At 49.8% G+C, this 5409-nt stretch overlaps 1 protein-coding gene across 1 annotated transcript in view; it reads right to left on the bottom strand.

Moving 5' to 3' along the window:
• TTLL1 (tubulin tyrosine ligase like 1) overlaps positions 1-502 on the bottom strand; it is a 17664-nt gene extending 17162 nt beyond the window's left edge. Inside the window, exon 1 of the mRNA XM_017826627.1 lies at positions 431-502. The gene's annotated coding sequence lies outside the window, so the exon portion shown is untranslated. The remainder of the gene's footprint in view (positions 1-430) is intronic.
• Positions 503-5409: the final 4907 nt, after the last annotated feature.

Raw genomic sequence — 5409 nt, 5'->3', positions numbered from 1 at the left:
TGGGGTGTATGGGGGTGTGGAGGTGTGGGGTGTATGGGGGTGTGTGTGGGGTGAATGGGAGTGTGGAAGTGTGTGGTATATGGGGGTGGAGCTACGGGGTGTATGGGGATGTGTGTGAGGTAAATGGAGTGTGTGCGTTTGGGGAGGGGCTGTGGAGGATGTGGGGGGGTACGGGTGTGTGTGAGGGGAGGGGTGTATGGGGAGGTGTGTGGGGTGAATAGGGGTGTGGGTGTGCGGGGTGTATGGGGTGCGTGTGGGATGAAGGGAGTGCGTGTGGTGGGTGAAAGGGGACGCGCGTGTATGGGAGGGTATGTGGTGGGGGGCAGAGGGGTGAGGAGGACGGAGGAGGAAGATGGGGAATGCGTGTGCAGGGGGTGTCGGGGAGGGGGCACGGACACACACGACCCTCCCCGCGCCGCCCCGCTCTCACCTGCGAGCGGGAGGCGCGGGCGCCGCTGCCCCTCAGGCCGGGCCGTCCCCGCCGGCCGCCGCCATCGCCCCGCCCGTTCCGGCGGCGCTCCCGGGGCGGGGCCGCCGTGGCGCGGCCGCCATGTCGTGTGCGGGGCGGCCCCTCAGCGGCGACCCGGCACAGAGTTCATGGGCAGGCGGGGGCTGATGGGAGCCCACGGCGGGACAAAACATCCCTGCGTGTCACCGCAACATCAAACCCCCAGGGGCGCTCGGATGCCAAGGCTCGAGCCCCTCTGTTCGAGCCCATCAGGTGCTAAAGTGTTCATCGCCCGCGTGGCTGTAGGAATAGCTGCTCTTGTACTTGGTGCTGTTTCAGATTTTCACCCAGATGGTCATAGTATCATCATGGAATCACAGGATGGTTTGGGATGGGCAGGGACACCTTCCACTATCCCAGGTTGCTCCAAGTCCTGTCCAGCCTGGCCTTGGACACCGGCAGGGACGGGGCAGCCACAGCTTCTCTGGGCAACCTGTGCCGTCGGCAGCATGATCAACAACTGTAATTCACAGTGAAATAGTTCGAAAAAGGTTATGGCATTAACTCCTGTGCAGAGAAGCCTGATTTACACATTCAGAATTCCTTCCAAGGAGAGATTATGTTGAGACACTTGACCCTGACGTAAATGTCAGATCACTGACATTTTGTGGTAGGCTCAATACAAAACAATAAGGTATTACATAATGGACAAATGGACAAATTACTTATTATGATACCTTTAATTTGTCCCTGTAAGGCAAACTGCTCATTAAAAAAAAAATAGGCACACGAAGCCACTGGCTGAAATAAGCGGTTCGCAGTGTGTCGGAGTAGAGCAAATAACTCTGAAACTGTGTATGATCTCTTATTTCCCAAGAGCCTTAATTCCCCAAATAATCTGAATAAAAAAAATACGCTTTATGATTTGCCAGATCACCCTTTGGTAATAGGCTGTTTCGAGGATGCGACTAAAAGGAAAAAGTTAAATTTAATAATTAATATTCCCTAGTTCAGCTATGAAAGCAGCTGCAAAATGCAGTGTATCGCCCTACGGTCACGTGCAGTGGAAATTTCCTGGCACCACAATACCTCTGGCAGCAGAGGGGAGCAGCCTCCACAGCCTTCTTTCCATCGAGGAGGGAGGGACCTCTGCTGTGACAGTTGGTGGCAAGGAAAGTGCACCTCAATCTTCTCCTTGCTGCCAATCATTTTTTTTTTTGGTCCCTGCATCCATCATACCTCAGAGGAAAGCTGAGAAAAAAAATACCACTTTTTAAATGTATCAAGTGTTTCATTAAAGACTGGTTTTTTGGTGTTTCTCTTCTATGTAAGTCTTTTAGCTTAATTAAAAACTGTTTTTATCCTACACAGATAAAAAGCTGTTGTTTTGTTTTGCTGTCTCTCTGAAATGTACATTGACAGTATTAGATCACAGCTAATAACAGACGCTCTAGTTTTTAATATTAAGGCATGTCCACTTTGTAACATTATTGTTAAAACAAGGGAAGTGGAGGGTAATTTGAGAGCGGCTTAGTGATGCTCGCTGTTATTGTATCAGGAAATGCTGTGGCAGCATTGGCTTGTTATCTTTGTGACAGAAATCGCTCCTATGATGACATTTGGGTATTCTATTTTAAGCTTGAGGCGACTCACTGAGTTAAGCAAGGTTACCTGTATGTGCAGAATTAAGCCTGGTTTCGGGAGAGGAACTATTATTGATTTGAAGCTAAGTAAATACAAGAATTGAAATATCAGAACTCGTGAATAGGAGAAAGTCATGGCAAGAAGTGATATTACGGAGGTTAATTTCCCTTTTATTATGTTGTACTTTCGAGGCAATTTTCATCTAACATGTGCAAATGCAAACACAGCACAGTCCTTGGCATGAGCGGGAAGATAAGCTTTGTCATGTTCCTTTCACAGATGAGTAAACCTCGTGTACGGAGCTCGAGGATGAGGGAAAAACATCCGCGTGACAAGGAGGATTGCTGTGCGCAGCGCCGAAGTGGTTCGGATAAGATACACACGTACACAAGCACTTTTGTACATTTAAAAACTTAGCCGTGAAAGTCTTAAGGACATCCCAGCTCCAGGGGGAGTGCTGTATCTATGCTGCTGGTTCTGCTCCTCCTGGTGTTTACCTTCACTCATAAAGCGATGAAATCATACTATAAATAGAGGGCAAAGTCCACTCTCAAACACTAGCGGGTAAAGTCTCCTGTTTGACATGACAATAAAGCGTGGAGCAACAGGGGGTTTTGGTTCCTTTAGAGCTCCTCTGCAGTAAAACCGTGCTCTCCACCGCCTGAATCACTCACCACCCCGCTATCAACAGCACAAAAGAAAAACACTGCGAGTCCCATGACCTCGCTAAACCTTTCGGGCGAGGGGTCAGCAGCGAAACCTCTCTCTCTCTTTAACCCCTCAGCAACTGCTGCCGGGGCTTCTCCTGCTCTGCGCCCACATTCCCCGCAGGTACCCCGGGGACAGCAGGGGGACGCAGGTGTCCCCCAGCCGCTTCGGCGGAGCTGAACCCCGAGGAGAGCGCGCTCCTCGCCGTCCCAGAGCGTGCACAGCCCCGCGACACTCGCAGCCCTGCCCGCTCCCCCCGTGCGGTGTCCCCGGCGGGGCGGGGCGGCCGTGCCGGGGCGGGGCGGGGCCGGGCGGACAATAGGGACACTCGGCGGGGACGCCGCGGTGAGTGGCCGGCGCGGCGGGGCCGGGGACCCCCGGGACCCCCCTTCTCCCGACGCCCGCCCTGCGTTCCCGCGGCGCCGGGACGAGGTGAGCGGCGGGGTCCCGGCGGGAGAGGGGCGGAGGAGGAGCGGGAGAACCCGAGTTTACGGGGCAGAGCCGGGCTGAGGTGCCGGGCTGGCGCTGCGGGACCCGCCGCCTCCCTCACCTGCTCTCCGCGGTGTCCCGGGACGGTCCCGCACAGGCGGCACCTCCGCCGGCTCCGGCGCAGCAGCATCTTCGGGAGGAGGAGCAGGAGGGATGGATGTGGTTTAGCGAACCGGGGCGGCGGTGCCGGGAGGAGCGCCCTGTCCCGGCTGCTCCCTGTCCGGGCTGCTCTCTGTGCCCGCTGCTCCCGTGTGCCATCCCGGAGGATGCTGCGGGCAGGACCCGTGTGCTCCGCGCTTGTGTTGGGCGCGAGTGACGAGCGCGGTACGTGTGCTTTCACTCTTTAGCAAAGCAGGAAATAAGCCCTCAAAATAAGCCCGCGATGCACAGCAAAGTGCGCGCCGCTGCTAAAACGTCTAAAAGTGCTCCCGAGTAACTCGGTTTTTCTCCGCCTGTGTGCAGGGTGTTGGTAGCGGGAGCGATGTGCGGCAGCAGGGATGGGGACAGATACTGGATACTGTACACAGCGCTGTAGGGCAGTGTACCCTCAGTAATGTTTAAATCATTTCACAAGGAGTGGTTTCAGCAGCGTGGTGAGTCCTGTGATTAAGCAGATTTGTAGGTGTTTAAATGGAAAGTGAGTGTTAGCCTGAGTCTGCTACAAGAAGACAGAGTGGGCTTCGTTATCACTCTCTGTCACAAGTACATGGACAAAGTTACTTTGAGTTAACTTATTTTGGGTATATTGAATTATCTCTCTTCATTTGATGCGTGTCAGTTGAATGGGAGTTAGCACTGAGTATAACGAAGAAAAAAAATCAATGTTTATTCAAGGTGTTTGATCTCTTCTGCTGTCAGAATGTCACCACTGAGGAGACTATCTCTGAAAGAAGAAATTCAACAAAATTTCTTGCTTTACCTGTTTGGTAGGTGTCTGTCTTAGCTCTTTTTAAGGATTTTTATATCAGTAGGCCATTGACTGGAAGAGTGGACTGAGAAGAATTGAGTGCACTCAGCTTCTGCAGGGCCAAAGCAAGAACTGGTGGGAGTAGAATAATAACTCTGAGCTTGATGCTGAGGTTACCAAAAGGAGTAGTTTAACCCCTCCTAACGCAGTGTAAATCTGAAATGAAACTGGGAAGCCAAATGCTAAAATTAAAGCTTACATGAGTAGGGGCTACAAATCTGCAAGAAGAAAATGAGTGAAAAACACATTGTGTCCGAAGAAATACAGTGGTGTATTGGGGCAGGATGAGTTCTGTGCATAAAACCTTTGTTTGCTCCTCACAGTCAGTTCTGTACATTTGATCTGTTTAATAAGAGACCCTATTTTTATTGTGAGTTGCAATGTCTTCAAGAGGTAGAGAATATACCTTACCTATTTTATTATGAAAAAACCCCAAACACTAAAACATTGTAGGTGAAGTAGGATTTTAAGTCATAACTTTGTAGTGCCGTAATTTATAATAATATAATAAATTTATAATTTAACTGAAACAGTGTTTGTAAAACTGTTACTACCAAAATTCTACCAACACAGGGAGCCTAAGTAAAACTGAGAACAGTGTGGCATTTTAATTCTGTATACTGATGTGCAGAACAGGAATGACAGCACAAATAGTGAGTTAAATTTGAGTTCTTACACTTACAGTTACGCTGTACTTACATCTCTCATCTTCCCAGTCCAGCAGCAATAACTGGGGTTTCAGAGGCACCGGAATGAATGTAAATAGATGACTACATACATTGTCATACTCACCTCCTACAACTTGGCTGTGCAGTTCAATGCTTCTTCATTATAAAAGAATCTCGACCTTTTGGTGGGACTGAGGAGTGCAAAGGGCAGATGATGTTTTGAAAGGGAAATGTAAATGTTAGAGCAGGAGCTTTCTGACTTAATCTAAACCTTAGCTCTTTGTAAACAAATAGAACAAAGGTGATATCTCTGAGATAGGTGGTGCTGTCATAAAACAAAAATCTGAATGTGGCAGAGTGTGTGTGAGGTTTTGTGTTTTGTTTTGGTTTTGGTTTGTGTTTTTTTTTTAATAGAAATAGTTTCGGTTTGGTCTCAATATATTTTTCTCTTCAATGTTCTCAGTTCTTCCCATAAAACCTCTTGG

This window comes from Lepidothrix coronata, unplaced genomic scaffold (genome assembly GCF_001604755.1).
Source record: "Lepidothrix coronata isolate B3197 unplaced genomic scaffold, Lepidothrix_coronata-1.0 Scaffold129, whole genome shotgun sequence".
Classification (NCBI taxonomy): Eukaryota; Metazoa; Chordata; class Aves; order Passeriformes; family Pipridae; genus Lepidothrix; species Lepidothrix coronata.
This window is presented reverse-complemented; position numbering and strand designations above follow the sequence as displayed.